This window comes from Phascolarctos cinereus, unplaced genomic scaffold (assembly GCF_003287225.1).
Source record: "Phascolarctos cinereus isolate Bilbo 61053 unplaced genomic scaffold, phaCin_HiC Scaffold_4;HRSCAF=312, whole genome shotgun sequence".
NCBI classification, from domain to species: domain Eukaryota; kingdom Metazoa; phylum Chordata; class Mammalia; order Diprotodontia; family Phascolarctidae; genus Phascolarctos; species Phascolarctos cinereus.
In genome coordinates, this window is record NW_027555847.1 from 251,655,895 (window position 1) to 251,673,987 (window position 18,093).

General features: G+C 39.5%; 1 long non-coding RNA gene across 4 annotated transcripts in view; it reads left to right on the forward strand.

Moving 5' to 3' along the window:
• The window catches only part of LOC110202664 (uncharacterized), a 48,908-nt gene that overhangs the window by 13,799 nt on the left and 17,016 nt on the right, over nt 1-18,093 (forward strand). Inside the window, exon 1 of one of the 4 annotated variants that reach the window (XR_013486082.1) lies at nt 15,255-15,342. The exons of the other annotated variants lie outside the window; for them this stretch is intronic. This is a non-coding gene — a long non-coding RNA (uncharacterized LOC110202664). Of the gene's footprint in view, nt 1-15,254; nt 15,343-18,093 lie in introns of those variants that run through there. 4 annotated transcript variants of the gene reach the window in all.

Below are 18,093 nucleotides of genomic sequence, written 5' to 3' on the forward strand. Positions count from 1 at the left end.
CTGAGATTTTTTGTTCAGGCTTCAATGTTCCCAGCATGTCCATCAGTGTTTGATTGAAGCACTCAAGTTGTGGGTCTGTATTTACATAAATGTTATATATTTAAACCTTGTAGGCTTACATACATACATGTGGTCTCTAGGGATGTAGAATGTAAGTTCATTGAAAGCAAGGATTGTTTTTTTTTAATCTTTGTATCTCAGCATGGCACTTGATATACAGTAGATACTCCATAACTACTTGTTGATTGTTTCAATGAATGGTGAAAGAATCAAGTTCATGCCACATAAAGATCTGTTGAAGAAACTGTAGATATTTGTCCCGGAGGAGAAAAGACTCAGGGGGAATGTGATAGCTGCATTTGAGTGTCTGAAGGACTTTCTTGCCAAAGATCAATTAGAATTGTTTTGTTTGGCTCCAGAGATAGCACCAGAGGCAATGGCCAGAAGTTGCAAAGAAATACTTCCTAAAAATTGGAGGCATCTTAAAGTGGAATGGGTTACCTCAGGAGAGAGTAGATTTTTCCTTATTGGAGGTTTTTTAAAGCAGAAGCTAAATTACCAACTATGGGATATTTTGTAATGGGGATTTGTTTTATTATTATATGTTAGACTAGATGGTTGCTGAAGTCCTATCTGACTGAAATTTTATGGTTTTATGATTAATTGGCCACAAGTTATGCAAAGCAAGAAAAAACCATTTTATGCTATTATTTATTTATTATTAATATTTATATTATTATTATAACCATTTTTTGATTTGGAAAATGCATGTACTGTAAATATGATCAGGATCTGGGGATACTGATACATACCGTCTGAACTCATAAGGTATTGGTTGGGTTAGACTAGATGGGCCCTTCCATCTCTAAACCTATGATCCTGTACTCCTATGATTTATAAAACAATATCAACTTAATTCATTCCAAGTGTGAGCTCTAGCCAGCAAGATATGAAATATCAATCATTTGCACAGGGCACTTCTTCTTCATAGATAAGTCTACAGAGGAGATCATAGAATTATAGATTTTGAGCTGGAAGTGACTATCTAGTCTAATTTCATTTTACAAATGAGAAAACTGAGATCCATAGAGAGGAAGTGAGCTGCCCAAAGTTACAGAGGGTAGTATTTGGCAGAAAAGGGATTTGAACCTAGGTCCCCTAATTCCAGACCTAGAACACCTCGCATTTTATCATAGAAGGTTTCTTGATCCAAAATGTTTCTTAAGAGATGGTTTTATTAAAGTTTGGAGTTTCCTTATCACACTAAAGATATTTCTGTCCAGATAGATTATTGTTGATAGTTATTAGAATCAGAACACCTGCTTCCCCAGACAGTACTGAGGACACCCTGACATTTTCCAACTGTTTTGCTCATCTTTTTTCCAAACTCAGTGTGTAACTCTGCCACCATCCTAACAATGTTATGTTGGGTATACTGTGATAAAATTGAGACCACATATTTTTTAGCTTTAATTTTAAAATGTTGTCTTCTAAAAGGAGTTTCCAGAGATACCCTAATCTCATTAACAACCCATTTAGTCACTATCTGTTGGGAATGGTTTACTTTTGCAACTGGCTAATTTCATGCACTTGATAATGATTTTTCAGTTTGCATTTTCAGAGTGTGAAATGCAAAGTTTTACTTCTGTGCACCTCACCTCCCACATTATGGGACTACCCTTTCTTTGGGGCTTATGAACTCCCAAGACACTAATTACCTTCTTCTGAACAGTACCAAGAATGTTAAATCTAACAGAGGATAAATAATCATAATGGTGTTTGAATCTTTTCATGTAATAACACCATATATCTGATATTACATACCATTCAAAATGTAGGTAACTATCTCATGATCATTTGTAATATTTTCAAGCATTTCTTTACATAAATGTAGCCTGTGAATAGCTCTGGCCCGCTCAGGTTGGCAGTGAAGCTCATGGGTGTGGTGTTTGATGTGGCACCTACATCTTCCTTTTCTTTCTCTGTGGGTTGACTCACTCGTCCTGACCTACCTTCATGCTGACAAGTCTAGGGGTAGGGGTGGGATGGGTTCTCAGAGGAGGCTAGCTACATACACAAACATTCTGCTACAATTGGTAGCTGGGAGTAACTCTGGTGTAGGGGAAATAGAGGTTTATATTCCTGATTATAGCTCCTGAGCCCCACTCATAAGCTTCCTATTTATACAGAACACTCATAATGATACTATCACCTCATAAACTTAAACATGAAACATTTACAAAGCAAGAAGGCAAAACCAATCATAATCATAATATAACATTTACTCAGTAGAAGGCAGAAGCAGGAATAATCAAAACAACATATAACAGTTTACCCATGAACCTGTGTCATGCTCTTTTACCAACGCACAAAGTGTTGTGGGGCAAGGATGAATGAAAGATAGAGGAGAGAGGGTATATACTTACAGAAATCTAAGAGTGAGGCTGCAGGTCTAGGTGTGAGGGATAAATTTATACTATAGATCACCAACAGCACTTCTGAGCATCTCCTTTCTCCTATAGGACAAAACTGCCTCTCAACTACTCTCAGGCCACAAAAGCAATGTTAAGCTCTTTTAATAAAGCAAAGCTGTCCCTCTTAACAGATAAATACTAGGCTAATTTGCGGAATGAGACTTTTGGACACCACCAATTTGTTTTACTTTGTTTCACTTGACTATGTTTATTTGTTATTAGAGTTTTGTCTTTCTTTTTCTTCTTCTTCAGTAGGATGAGGGGAAATGCTAAAGAGAGAAAAAATAAAGCATTAATAAATGAAAAAAATTAATTAAAAAAATTAAGCAAAGTAGCACTGAAAACAGTAGCCCCAAGTCTGGGGTCTATAGCTTTCTGAGTATGTTCTCTTTGCTGAGAGCTAAACAAAATTATTTCAGTCAAAAGCAGCTCCCTTAAGCTGGAGAATTGCAAAGCTCCTCATACCTACTCTCTGGACAATGCAAACAAGCCCAGCCAGCTCTTTATCCAGGAGCATTCTGCTTTCTCCAATGAGCTTTCAGCAACTACAGAGCTCTCTTCTAATGAAAACATTTCCCAGAGCAGCTACGGCACTGTATTTATCTTCTAATACTCAAAACTTTTAAAAATGCTTAAAAATTGTTTTAACATGTAATTGGGGAAAAATAAAATATATTTTAAAATGCTTTGATTTACTAATAATAAGATAAATGCAAATAAAACAAAATTCTGAGGTATCATGTTGAACCTATCCCCACCCCCTCCAAGAAATAGAATTGCTCCCATAAATCTGGAGCATACCAGCACTCAGTTACATACATCATGAGTAGGAAGAGGGGATGTATATAGGGATTATTCAAGAGGAACACACATGGGAAACACATATGGCTAAGCTACATGCAGAGTCAAACACAGGGAATAGGTGTGGCTGGAGCATATGTGTAGAGTGGCAACTCATGACTTCCCAGTATAGCAGAATTGCTGCTACTCTCTGGTGATGTCATCACCCTGCCTTCTGTTACTTGTGCCTGTGCCCATTCTCTAGCTTCGTGATCGCTTCATTAATTGCTGCTGAGCTTGTGGTTGCAGAGCTTCTCCCTGATACCAGTATCTGGGCTTTGTCTCTACATGACTATTTCTGTAGTAACATTTTTATTTAAAGCTTTGAGTTCCAAATTCTATCCCTCCCTCCCTCCCTTCTTCCTTCCCTCTCTCTGTCCCTCCCTTCTCCCCTTCCTGAGATGGTAAGCAATCATATAGCTTATACATATGCAATCATGTAAAACATTTCCGTATTAGTCATTTTGTATAAGAATACTCAAATAAAAAAAAAGACTGAAAGAAAGAAAGTGAAAAATAGTATGCTTCAGTCTGTTTTCAAACAATATCAGTTCTTTCTCTGGAGGTGGATAGTATGCTTCATTATTAATCCTTTGGGATTATGTTGGATCATTGTAATGTCGAGAATAGCTAAGTCATTCACAGTTCTTTATCATACAATATTGCTGTCATTGTGTGCAATGTTCTTCTGTTCACTTAACTTTGCATCAATTCATGCAGCAGTTCAGTTCAAGTAAGTCTTTCCAGGTTTTTCTGAAATCATCCTGCTTGTCTTGTCTTATAGCACAATAATATTCCATCACAATCATATACCACAGCTTGTTTAGCCATTCCCCAATTGATGGCCATCCCTTCAATTTCTAATTTTTAGCCACCATGAAAAGAGCTGTTATAAATATATTTGTACAAATAGGTCCTTTCCCCCTTTTTTGGATGGCTTTGAATCCACAAGCTTTTTTTTTTTTAAAGCTCTTTCTATGTGCCAGGCACTATGCTAAACACTGAAGATACAAAGAAAAACAAAAACAGCCCCTGCCTTCAAGGAGAACATATTCTAATGAGAGAGACAATATGCAAACACTATGTACAAACAGGGTAAATTGGAGAAAACAGCAAGGATCTATTGGAGTGAAGGTAAGGAGGATTGGGAAATGCTTCTTTTTGAAGATGGAATTTTAACTGTGACTTTAAAGAAGTCAAAAAAGCCAGGAGGAGGATAAGAGGAGGGAAAGAGTTACAGGAACAGAGAACAGCCAGTGAAAATGGCCCTGAGTCAGGAAAGGGCCAGTATCATTGGATTACAGAATATATGGAGAGGAGAAAAGTATAAGAAGAGGACTGGAAAGATATGAAGGGGAAAGGTCATAAAAGACTTTAAATGCCAAATGCAGGATTTTTTACTTTATCCTGAAGGTAATAGGGAGCTACTGGAGTTAATAAACCATCCTCCAAAATAGGAGGGTGACATGGTCACACTGGAGCTTTAGGAAAATAAATTTAACAGCTGCATGGAGAATGAGCTGGAGCGAGGTGGGGGATGGAGGGAGGGGGGAGAGGAGGGAGGAAGACCAATCAGAAGGCTATTGCAATAGCACAGAGGACCTAAATCAGAGAGGTGATAGCATCAGAGGAGAAAAAGGGGTATATATGAGAGGTAGAACCAACAGGAATTGGCAACAGATTGGATATAGAACAGTAAGACTGAGGAGTTAAGGATGACACCTAGGTTGTGAGCCTGGGTGACTGGGTAGATGTTGGTGCCCTCAATAGTGATAGGAAAGTTAGGAATAGAGGAAGACTTGGTGGGGGTTGTGGGGAGAGAATGAGTTCAATGTTGAACATATTGAGTTTAAGATGTTTATGAGACATCCAATTCAAGATGCCCAAAAAGCAGTTGGAAATGTGAGACTGGAGTCGGGAGAGAGGTTAGGTCTGGATAAACAGATATGAAAATCATCTACATGGAGACGATAACTGAATCCGTGGGATCTGATGAGACCATCAAGTGAAATAGTATAGAGGAAGAAGAGAAGAGGGACCATACCAGAGCCTTGGAGGATAATCATTGCGAGTAGATGCAACCTGGATGAAGATCCAGAAAAGGGGACTGGGGTGATCAGACAGATGGGAGGAGAGAGCAGTGTCATGAAAACCTAGAGATAAGAGAGTATTAAGGAGAAGAGATCAAAGACAATGTCAGAGACTGCAGAGAGGTCAAGAAGGATGAGGACTGAGAAAAAGCCATTAGATTCTGTGATTAAAATATCCTTGGTAATTTTGGAGAGAGCGGTTTTAACTTAATTATGAAATTGGAAGCCTAGAGTTTGAGTGAAAGGAAAGGATGGGGAGGCTCTCATGGAGTTTAGCCAGGAAAGGTAAGAGAGAGATAGGACAATAGCTAGAAGGGATGTACAGATAAAGTGAGGGCTTTTAAAAGATGGGTGCAGTGTGGTGGCATTTGTAGGAAGTATGGAAACATCCAATAGAAAGGAAGAGATTAAAGATTAGTGAGAGTGGGAATGATAAAGGGCACAATCTACTTGAGAAGATGGGATGGGATATAATCACTTGTACATGTAGAGGAATTTGCCTTTGCTAGGAGAAGAGCCATGTGAAGCCAGAGTTGAAGGTGGAGATAATGATGGAAGGCTTCTAGATGATGTAAAATGAGGAGGAGGGGGTAAAAGAGATCTCTTGGCAAATGACTTTAATTTTTTTCAGTGAAATATGAGTCAAATTTCTCAGCTAAGAAAATGGAATAAGGGAAAATCAGGGGAATTTGAGAAAGGATAAAAAGCTCTGGGAAAGCCATTGTGGTGAATAGGATAATAAATTGATTAGGGAGGCGTAAAAAGATCACCTTGTACATCAAGGACATATTTGAGATTATGGAACATAAATTTTTAGTGGACCCAGTCAACACAATTTCATTTAGTAGCTCATGAAGGTGAGCAAAGGCAGTAGATAGTAGGAGTAATCCAAGACTGGAATTTGGCAGAGTTTGATGAGTGATAGGGAAAGGCGGCAAGAGACTAGAAAGAAGAATGTAGTTGAAATTCAACTCTACACCAAGAGACAAAGATGGGGAAGGGAGTAGAGTGTTGCCATGCAGGAGTGACAGTTTGAGAAAAAATGAAGTGATGGAGTGATTGGAGGTCATAGTGGGAATAAAGAACAGATTTAGTGACAGTAAGGCACAGAGGAAATGGAAAATAGATTGTGATCAGAGAAAAGAATTTCTGGGTTCATGAACATGGGGAGTGGAACACTTCTGGGTGATTGCAAGATCAAAAGTATGACCATATCTGTTTGTGGCTGAAGTGAGGTGAAGAAGTAGATAATGGGAAATGAGAGAATTGAGGAAATAAGAAGTTAGAGTATTTGACAGAGTATCAATATGATTTTTCGAAGACTTCTAATATGAGAACAGGAGTTGGGGAGAAGAGAAAGACTATGAACCAGACACTAACCTCATTGATGGAAGAAGGAAGGGGAGTTTTCAAGTTAGTAGATAAGTTTCCAGAATCTTGGTTGTGATGAATATGGATTGAATGAATCTCAAAACAGGAGAGATTGCTGGGTGATGGTAGTAGAGGGAGAGTTTGGAAGTAGGAGCAAGGAGTATTTCAACTTCTGCACCACAACCAGTCAGTTGGGATTATGAGTGAGAATGCAACATGCCTATAAAATGTCCAACAGTCGGTTGATGCTGTGGGGCAGGAGCTCAGGAAGGAGTCTAGGTCTGGATACATATTAAAAATCAGGTATACAGAAATGATAACTGAATACATGGGAGCTAATGAGATAACCAAGTGAGATAAAATAGAACAGAAAAGAGAAGAAGGCCTGGGGAAGAATCTTGGGGGACACCCACAGTTAGTGGGTGTGACACAAATGAAGATCCAACAAAAGAATCTGAGAAAAAGGAGTCAGGTAGGAGGAGAATTGAGAAGGAGCAGAGTCACAAATACCAAGAGAAGAGATACTATCTGGACGAAAATAATCAGTAGTGTCAAATGTGGCAGAAAAGTCAAAGATGAGGATTGAGAAGAGACTATTAGATTTAACAATTAAGAGATAATTGTTAACTTTGGAGGAAGCAGTTTCTTACAATTGAATAATGAATTGAGAAGCCAAATTGCCAAGGGTTTAGATGAGAGTAAAAAAAAAGATGAAGTGGAGGCTGATCATAGCTTTTTCAAGGAGATTAACTGAGAAAGGGAGGAGAGATATAATTGGTATTATAGGATCAAATGAGGTTTTTTTTTTAGGGATAGGACAAGGCATACTTATGGGTAGCAGGGTAGGAGCTAGTAGTTAGGAAGAGATGGAAGATTAGAGAGTGAGGATCATAATGAGGATAATCTGCTGGAGAAGATAGGATGAGATACATTGAAGGGTATATGTAGAGGGGTTGGCTTTGGTAAGGAAAATTGCTCCCTTATCATCAGAGAAAGTGGGGAACAAATCAGTGACATGAGGAGGAGAGGAGAAAAGGGAGCTCTCAGTAAATGGTGTGTGTATATGTGTGTGTGTGTGTGTGTGTGTGTGTGTGTGTGTGTGTGTGTGTGTGTGTGTAGCAAGGTCCTAAACTGAGAGGGTATGGAGAGGAAGTGGCATGAGAAGATTGAGAGAAGAAAAGGTTTGGAGTAGCTGCTGTGGTGAGTGGGATAGGGAATTAATTAAGGAGGAGGAGGACTGCCTTGCTGTAGTGAGGCCTCAGTTGAGATTATCTAGCATAAATTTGTACCGAATCTAGTCAGCATGCTTTCATGATTTCTTCCTGTTCTGTTCATTAGGAGATGAGTAAGATTGAAGGAGGAAGAGTCTAAAAGTAATCTAGGATTGGGGTTTATTAAGATAACATTGGTGTTAGGACAAGAGATCAAAGAATTCAGGAGTGGAAGATGCAGTTGAGCTGTTCTGTAAAGCAAGATTGAGAAGGGAGGAGAGTGTAGCCAAAGCAAGGGCTATGGCCTGGGACAGTGCTCAGGCATAGAAGGATAGAACATCACAGTGAATATAAAGAGAAGAGTTAGGAGGAGTGAGGCATAATGAGAAATGGAAAGATAAAAGATTATATAAAAGGACTTCCAGGGCCAGAAGCTGGGAAATACCCTTTGACTATGTGAGTTATCTATATACTTACAATTATATTTTAAGTCTGAGTCTACTCTCCCTAGGGACCTTTTGTAAGTATAAGGGGAGAATATACTTCCTGGCTTGAGGAGATTGTTATTATCATCATTATTATTATTTTTGCCTAGGCAATGGGGTTAAGTGACTTGCCTAGGTTCATACAGCTAGTAAGTGTTATGTTTCTGAGGCTGGATTTGAACTCAGGTTCTCCTGAATCCAAGGCCGGTGTTCTATCCACTGGCCACCTAGCTGCCCCGAGGAGATTATTTTGTAACTACTGTTCTTAGTAAATATCCTTTTGTAAAAGTTAATTGATATCTGCTAGTTAATTGATCACTCGACAGAGGCTTGTGAGTGACAGCCATAGAACCAACAACCTGTCAGAGTTACCTCTTGAACCTTGAAAAAAGAAGTAATCATTGTCCTCTGAGAACCTAATTTGCTAGTCCTCTGAGAGTGGAGAGTGAGCCCAGATGGATTGTTACATGTATCTTTTAAATTATTATTCACCTAGTCTCTATAAGCTGGTACTAAGATAAGACTTTGATTAACTTAAGGTATTATTAATCTGCATATTTCACTTGCTTAAGGGAAGTTAAAGGAAAGATTTTGGTGAGCTACACAGATAACAAGAAGGAAACTTTCTAAATAACCAGGGGTTTCCTCTGCTGAGGGCTCAAAATGAATCAAAGAGATTTTTTTTTTTACCAATAATTCCCCCAAAGTAGGTAAAAGGATATGTTGTGTGAATCCAGATAATCATAGATTCCGATGGGCAAAGAATGAGCTAAGACATACTGTAGTGAGAAGACTTGGTAGGTAAAGAGACATAGTCGCTTCCCTGTAACCACAAGCCAATCTCCTTTCCATTATTACATTACTTGTGATGAATTCAAGGGCTCTCATTTTCTCTGTACTTTCTCCTCCCCCCATTCAGGGGCAAAGTAAAAATTAACCAAGGGCAAGTCATCCCCATGGGGTTGCCTGAAGGGAAGAGTTGGGAAAGAGTGACTCTTTCTACACAAAGGTGGAGAGGAGTGATTAGTTCTCCCTTTCAGCCAAATGTCTTGAACTCCCAGCCACTATATATACATATGCATGTATATATGTATATGTATGTGTGTATGTATGTATGTGTGTGTGTGTGTATATATATATATATATATTTATGTCTATCTGTGTGTGTATATCTATATTGTCAGTCATGAGGGCTTTTGGAAAATTATTTAGACATTGCTTAGAGAAATTCATCAATATTGTAATCAATTTCATGACAGCATTCTTGTCTGGATTTTGGGTAATGGATGATGCTCTCACACTTTCTCCCTCACCAATGGAGTGAAGCAAGTCTGGGTGCTTGCTCCCATGTCCTTTGGCATGATGTTTTCAGCAATGTTGTCAGATGTCTTCAACAAAGACAAAAATGGCATCAAGGTGAGTTACCACACTGATGATAAATTATTTGACTTGAAAGGCTACAAATCAAGACTTAAGTGGAGAGTTGGTGCATAATTTTTTATTCATAGATGATTGTGTACTCAATGCAGCCTCTAAAGCTGAGATGCAACAGTATGGATTGATTCTCTGAGACTTGTGCTAATTTTGGCCTGACAATTAATACCAAGAAAACAGAGGTTCTCCACCAGCCAGCACCACATCATGCATACATGGAACCATTAGTTACAGCAAATGGAGAAATTTTGAATACTGTGGATAACTTCGCTTACCTTGGCAGCATGCCTTCCAAGGATGCTCACATAGATGATGATGCATGGTTTGTGTAGCTCAGTGTTTGGGAGACTCTGACGGAAGTGTGGGAGAAAAAGAGTGTTAGACTGCCTACCAAACTGAAAGTCTATGGAACCATTGTGCTGACCGCATTGTTGCATGCCTGTGAAACCTGGACAGGCTACTCATTCCAGGAAACTGAATTGCTTCAATTTGAGTTGTTTTAGGAAGATTCTGAAGATCACCTGGCAAGATAAGGTACTAGAAACTGAGGTCCTTTCTTTTTTTTGGTTTTGTTTTCCACTAGGCAATGAGGTTAAGTGACTTGCCCAGGGTCACACAGCTGGTAAGTGTTATGTGTCTGAGGCCAGATTTGAACTCAGGTCCTCCTGAGTCCAAGGCCAGTGCTCTATCCACTGCGCCACCTACCAGCCCCAACTGAGGTCTTTTCTTTTCTTTTTTTTTTAAATATAAATTTATTTATTTTTAGTTTTCAACATTCACTTCCACAAGTTTTTGAGTTCCAAATTTTCCACCCCATCTCACCCCACTCCCACCCCAAGATGGCATGCATTCTGAATATCCCTTCCCCTAGTCTGTCCTCTCTTCTATCTCTTCCCCCCTCCTTCTCTTATCCCCTTCCCCTTGTATTTTCCTGTAGGGCAGGATAGACTTCTGTACCCCATTTCCTGTATTTCTTATTTCCCAGTAGCATGTGAAAACATTTTTTTAAACATATGTTTTTAAAACTTTAGGTTTCAAATTTTCTCTCTTCCTCCCTCCCCACCCACCCTCATTTAAAAGGCAAGCAACTCAATATAGGTTGTACATGTGCAGTTATGCAAAAGACATCCATAGTAGACATGTTGTGAAAAACTAACTCTATTTCCCTTAATCCTATCCTGCCCTCCCATTTATTCTATTCTTTCTTTTGACCCTGTCCCTCCTCAGAAGTATTTGCTTCTGATTACCCCCTTTCCCAATCTGCCCTCCTCTCTATCATCCCCCTGCTCTCTTGTCCCCTTCTCCCCCTATTTTCCTGTAGGGTAAGACAGATTTCCATACCCAATTGAATGTGTATGTTATTCCTCCTTAAGCCAAATCCTATGAGAATAAGATTCCTCATTCCCTCTCACCTTCCCCATTTCCCCTCCACTGTAAGAGACTTTTCTTTTGTTTTTTTTGTGAGATAATTTACCCCATTCTACCTCTCCTTTCTTCTTCTCCGAGTATAATCCTCTCTCATCCCTTAATTTTATTCTCCAGATATGACCCCTTAATCTTCAACTCACCCTGTGCCCTCTATCTATCTATCTTATCATACATATAATTTTTTTCCTCCAACTACCCTAACACTGACAAAGTCTCATGAGTTATAAATATCATCTTTCCATGCAGGAATGTAAACAGTTCAATCTTAATAAGTCTCTTATGATTTCTCTTTCCTGTTTACCTCTTCATGTTCCACTGAGTCCTGTATTTGAAAGTCAAATTTTCTATTCAGCTCTGGTCTTTTCATCAGGAATGCTTGAAAGTCCTCTATTTCACTGAATGACCATTTTCCCCTGAAGGATTATACTCAGTTTTGCTGGGTAGGTGATTCTTGGTTGTAATCCTATCTCCTTTGCCCTCCAGAATATATATTCCATGCCCTGCGGTCCTTTAATGTAGAAGCTGCTAAATCTTGTGTTATCCTGATTGTGTTTCCACAGTACTTGAATTGTTTCCTTCTGGCAGCTTGTAATATTTTCTCCTTGACCTGGGAACTCTGGAATTTGGCTAAATATTCCTAGGAGTTTTCCTTTGGGGATCTCTTTCAGGAGGAGATCTGTGGATTCTTTCAATTTCTATTTTGCCCTCTGGTTCTACTATATCAGGGCAGTTTTCCTTGATAATTTCTTGAAAGATGATGTCTAGGCTCTTTATTTTTGATCATGGCTTTCAGATAGTCCAATAATTTTTAAATTCTCTCTCCTGGATCTATTTTCCAGGTCAGTTGTTTTTCCAATGAGATATTTCACATTGTTTTCTAATTTTTCATTCTTTTGGATTTGTTTTACAGTGTCTTGATTTCTCAGTCACTAGCTTCCAATTGCTCTATTCTAATTTTTAAGGAAGTATTTTCTTCAGTAAGTTTTGGACTTCCTTTTCCATTTGGCCAATTTTTCTTTTTAGGGCATTTTTCTCCTCATTGGCTTTTTGGACCTCTTTTGCCATTTGGGTTAGGCTATTTTTTAAGGTGTTATTTTCTTCAGTATTTTTTTGGGTCTCCTTTAGCAAGCTGTTGACTTGTTTTTCATGATTTTCTTGCATCACTCTCATTTCTCTTCCCAGTTTTTCCTACTTCCCTTACTTGCTTCTCAAAATCCCTTTTGAGCTCTTCCAAGGCCTGGACTGATTCATATTTTTCTTGGAGGCTTTGGATGTAGGAGCTTTGACTTTGTTGTCTTCTTCTGGTTGTATATTTTGATCTTCTTTGTCACCAAAGTAAGATAATATAGTCTGACTCTTTTTGAGCTGCTTGCTCATGATCCCAGCCAAATACTTGAATTTTAAACTCTTTGTTAAGGTAAGAGTCTGCTTCCAATGTGGAGAATGTACTGTCCCAAGCTTCAGGGGTTTGTATAGCTGTTTTCAGAGATACTTGTAGGGACCTGTAAATTTTCAGTTCTTCCAAGGTGGTATGATAAGGGGCAAAGTGTTTACTCCTTTCCTGGCCTGTGACCACAAGTATTCTTTTCTGTTCTGTAACTGTGAGGAGGGGTTCCTCTCCATAGACACTACAGGCTTCACCACGCCAGTGCTCCTCCTCAGTCCAGCACTGCGGCCCAGAACTGTGACCCAGATCCAACACGGGCAAAGCAAGAGATTCCTGCCTCAGCACTGACAAAGAGATCCCTGCAATCCCTCTCTGATCAGCCACTGGATTCCCCCTCAGTCTTTGGGCCAGAAGCTCAGGAAGCAGCTGCCCCCACCCAGTGCCATGCTCTTGGGGAATGGAGCTGAGACCCTGCCTTTCTCTCTCAGCACGACAGAAACAGACTTTTCCCACTGACCTTCTAAGTTGTCTTTGGCATTTGTGGATTGAGGAGTCTGGAAACCTCCACAGCTGCCTGCGATTCAGTCCTCTGAGGCCTGCTCCAGGTTTGCTGTGGCCTGCGCCCATGGTGCGCTGTGCTCCACTCCCAGCCCTGTGTGATACACCCTTCTGATCGATCATCCAGGTTGTCTTTGGCTGGAAATTTGTTTTACTTTGTCTTTTTGTGGGTTCTGCTGCTTCAGAATGTTTAGAGTAATTTTTTATGAGCATTTGGAGGGGTTTGGGGGTGAGCTCACCTGTCACTGCTTTCACTCCGCCATCTTGGCTCCACCCCTGAGGTCTTTTCTTAAGCTAAACTTCCAACCATTGAAATTCTACTGCAGGGAGTGCAACTCCAATGGGCTAGCCAAGTTGTTCAAATGCCAAATGTATGTTTGCCTAAAAGACTGTTTCATGGAGAACTTAGGTAAGACAGTGACCACATGGTGGTCAGAAGAAGGGATACAAAGACACTCTCAAGGTCTCTCTGAAGAACAATTACATGACATGAGAGACACTGGCAAAGGACCTCCCAGCATGGCATGTCTACATCCAACAAGGCGCTTTGCTTTATGAACAAAGCAGAATCGCAGTACTTCAAAAGAAATGTGAGATGTGCTAATTTAGAAACATCTCCATTCCAAATGCCCATATGGACTACTTGTGCCCGACCTGTAGCAGAGCCTTCCAAGCTCATATTGGTCTGATCAGCTACAGTCAGATGCTGTACCTTGACTCCAACATAGTGATGTCATTTTGGTCCTCTTCGAGTATGAAGGCCCACAACCAACCATAAGCGTGTGTGTGTGTGTGTGTGTGTGTCTGTGTGTGTGTGTACACACACACATATGTATATATATATATATATATATACACACACACATATGTATATATATATGTGTATATTTTGGATGCACCTGGTATAATGTAAACTCTTTAAAGGCAGGGACTATTTTGTTTTTGGTCTTTGTGTCTCTAGACCTAGCAGCAGCAGCCACACTCCAGTAAAACTATTTGGCCGGTGGACTAAACCAGATTGAGGGTAACTGATAGGCTTCCTGCTGGTCAGTTAGGGGAATGTCTCCCCCAAGCAGGTGAAGACTTCTTCTAGCAAATGGGTGGATGACAACAGTTTGTTCCAATGGCTATGAAGGTGGCTGATGAAGGTGCTGTGGTGTGCTTAGAGCTTGGTTAGACATTGAAGATGCCAAGGTTGTCCACTGCATCCTGGGTCATTGCCGGTTATCCTGACTTTTGTGTTGCCGCTTGACTTCAACAACTTTGGAAGGAAGAGTGAGGCTGACGACTTTGCACAGCTTAGCCTCACTTAAATCCAATTCACATGTAAGTCAAGACCTCACCATGATGTCACTGGTCCTCAAAAGTGAAGGATGGACAAAGACAAATTTTAGTGCCCTTTGACAAAGGCTGGTTGCCCTGCCCTAGTTACAAGCAGTACATGAGAAATTTATGAAAACTTCTACAGTCATTTTAGCTCAGTATGTTTGATACTTTTGATAGTTTACCGTTAGCATTCTGTAAAAGTAAGTTAGAATCTAAGTCTTTGCTTTGTATATCCAGGACAGAGTTGGGTAGTGCAGCACATGTTATTTTCTCTGCACTTTAAACCAATAAACCAAACAACACCACACACAATTATAGGTCTGGCAGGGGTCATGAGAGTTCATTTAATCCATCACTCTGTCTCTGGGCAGGACCACACAAATCTGTCAGAGAAATTGAAGCCCACAGAATGGGGGGGATACATTATTTTAGATTTCAAAAGAAGGTGGTTATGGAAAGCAATGCTTGAAAGGGAAGATAAAGGCTTTAAAACTGAGTGGATTTTGGAAAAAGCATGCTTTTTTTTCTCTTGGGAATTTTTCTGTAAACATTTCATTTTCTGTGGGATATGAGTCATGTGTTGGAATCTCCTCATGTAGTTGTGGAAGATTTAGGGCTGATTCTGGTTTTAAAATGCTCCCCTATCCCATCAGTTGTGAGCATGGTTAAAGGAGATTCATGTCTCGAAAAAGAGATCTGTGTTCCAGAATTTCAATAGTCTGGAAACCATGGCTTTGTGTAAGCTCATCTTTTATTTTGTCTGAGCCGTAATGTTATGCCTACTTTAGCCACAGTCATAGATATATATGTGGGTGTCTGTGTGTAAATATCTGTCTCCATCTGGATGCATCTGTATGTTTCTATGTCTATATAGATGTGTGTTTCTGTGAATGTCAGAGTATGTGTGTGTGTATCTGTGTGTGTGTGAATGGAGGTAAGAGAGTTTCTGTGTCAGAGTATGAGCATTTATCTGTGTGTATCTGTGTATATTCAATTGTCTGTCTATGTATCTGTTTGCTTCTTTCTGTGTGTATGAGCATCTTTGACTGTTTCTGTGTGGGTGTCTGTATGTATGAACGCTTATGTGCATGAATGCCCACTTCTTTGCACACCTTCATGTGTGAAAATTTGTGTATGTGTCTGTATGTCTGCAAGTGTACCTACTTATGTGCCTTTACGTGCATAGATGTCTATGTATGTGAGTATTTATATCTGTGTAAGCATGTCTTTGTGTGTCTACATGGGTATGTGAGCATCTTGCTCTGTATGTCCTATTGTGTTAATATATATGAATACCTATGTGTATTTCTATGCGTATATCTACATGTTTATTGTTGTTCTATATGTGAACATGTGTTATCTGTAGACATATGTGAGTCTTAGTCTATGAGTGCTTGTGTGTTTTTTCAAGTGTGTGTGTTTATGTCTGTCTGCATGTAGGTGAAGGTCTATGTACATAAGTTTTTCTATATGTATGTAAGTGCCTATATGGGTGAATGTTGTATGTTTGAATGTTTGTGTGTCTCTGTGTATGAGGGCCTTTCTGAATGCCTGCATATAAGTTTCTCTGTGTGTGTGTGTGTGTGTGTGTGTGTGTGTGTGTGTGTGTGAGAGAGAGAGAGAGACAGACAGACAGACAGACAGACAGAGACAGAGAGAGAGAGAAAGAGAGAGGGAGAGAGACAGAGAGAGAGAGAGAGACAGACAGACAGAGACAGAGAGAGAGAAAGAGAGAGGGAGAGAGAGAGACAGAGAGAGACAGAGACAGAGAGAGACAGAGAGAGAGACAGAGAGAGAGAGAGAGAGAGAGAGAGAGAGAGAGAGAGACAGAGAGAGACAGAGAGAGAGAGAGAGAGAGAGAGAGAGAGAGAGAGAGAGAGAGAGAGAGTTTTAGTATTTGTTTAAACTCATCTTTAATCATAGCTCTTATGTTTCTACCTGCTACAAATGCCTGTGAGTTTGAGTATCTAGGTCTGTGTGTGAGTATGAATGTCTATCTGACTGAGAATATCTGTGTGTGAGAGAGAAAGAGAGGGAAGATCTGCCTTTTGCATATATGTATCTTTGAATGCATGTGTTAGTATCTCTGTGCAGTTCTGCAAGTCAGCTTGTCTCTGTCCTCTATCTGAATATCTGTGTATGAACATATATGTTGTATAGGTTTGTGAATGTCTGGCTGTGTATGTGTGTGTATTTGTCTCCTTGAGTATATTTCTTTGTGTCTTGGTATATGTATAAATCTTTCTCTGTATATTTTTATTTTGGTTTCTGTGCATGTGTTCATGCATATGTCAGTATAGGTATCTGATGTCTATGTAGACATCAATGTCTGCATGTCTTTCTAATTTTTATCTTCCCTTGTTTATGTGTATTGAGACACTTGTATTTTTGTATGTGTCTATCTATGTTTCTGCATCAGTGTATCTGTGTTTCTATGTGTTTGTGCATCTCTCTGTATTTGTGTCTGTGTCTATGTGTACTGGAATGTCTGAGCCTGTTTATGTACGTGGAGGTACCAATACTTATCTCTGAAGGGTATAACTGAGTGACAAGATTACTTTTAGCCGCCAAGGTACACACTTGTTAACTAGATTGTGGGGAACCCTAAACAACTGAGAAACATAATTTCTGTTTAGAGTATAAATGGAATCCAGTCTGGGTGAGCCCTTATCCTGGGGGAAGGAACCCCTGCCCTTGATCCCTTTCATTAGAGTTTAGTGTGACCCAGCTCATGAAGGAAAAAACTAGCCAGAGAGGTCCAGATGGAAATGACTTCCCCTGCCCAGATTGCTGGAGACTGTGGAGTTTCATGATTAAGCTATGTTCTAGGCTGGAGGAGCTGAAGACTTTTAGTCCATTTCCTCATTAAAAGTCCACCAATCAGGATTGAGCTTCACTTGTCAGGGGAGTTATCTGTCAGAAAGTATACACCTGATTTAAGGTGTTTCAGAGTTTCCCTTGGCATCTTCAGTTACCTAATTACCTGGAAACTCTGTCTCTCAGGGGTTTTATTTGCTACAGGAGTCATAGCTCACATTCTCACACTCTGGGTCCCACCATACACCAGGACAACTTGGACATGGTATATAATGTTTTAATATAACCTCTTTACTAATATTTTATTAAATGCTTTTGCATTCATGTTTATTAGGGAAATTTATAGTTTTTTTCTTTGCTTTATTTTTCTCTGGTTTAGGTATTCAGACCATATTTGTCTTGTAGGAGTTTTATTAGATCTCTTTTTTCCCTATTTTGGCAAGTAATTTATGTAACATTAGAATTAGTTATTCTTTGAATGTTTTGTTAAAAGGAAAATTCTTTGTTCAGGTTTTTGCCCTTATTAACAAGACAAAACTCAGGAAAGAGAATTAAAAGGAGTTTGTTAAAGGTACATCAAAGGAGCAACACATTGATCAGCAAAGGATTTAAGATGGAGTTAGATTTTATTGATAACTTTTGTAATGAGATAAAGGCAATTTGGATAGGTCA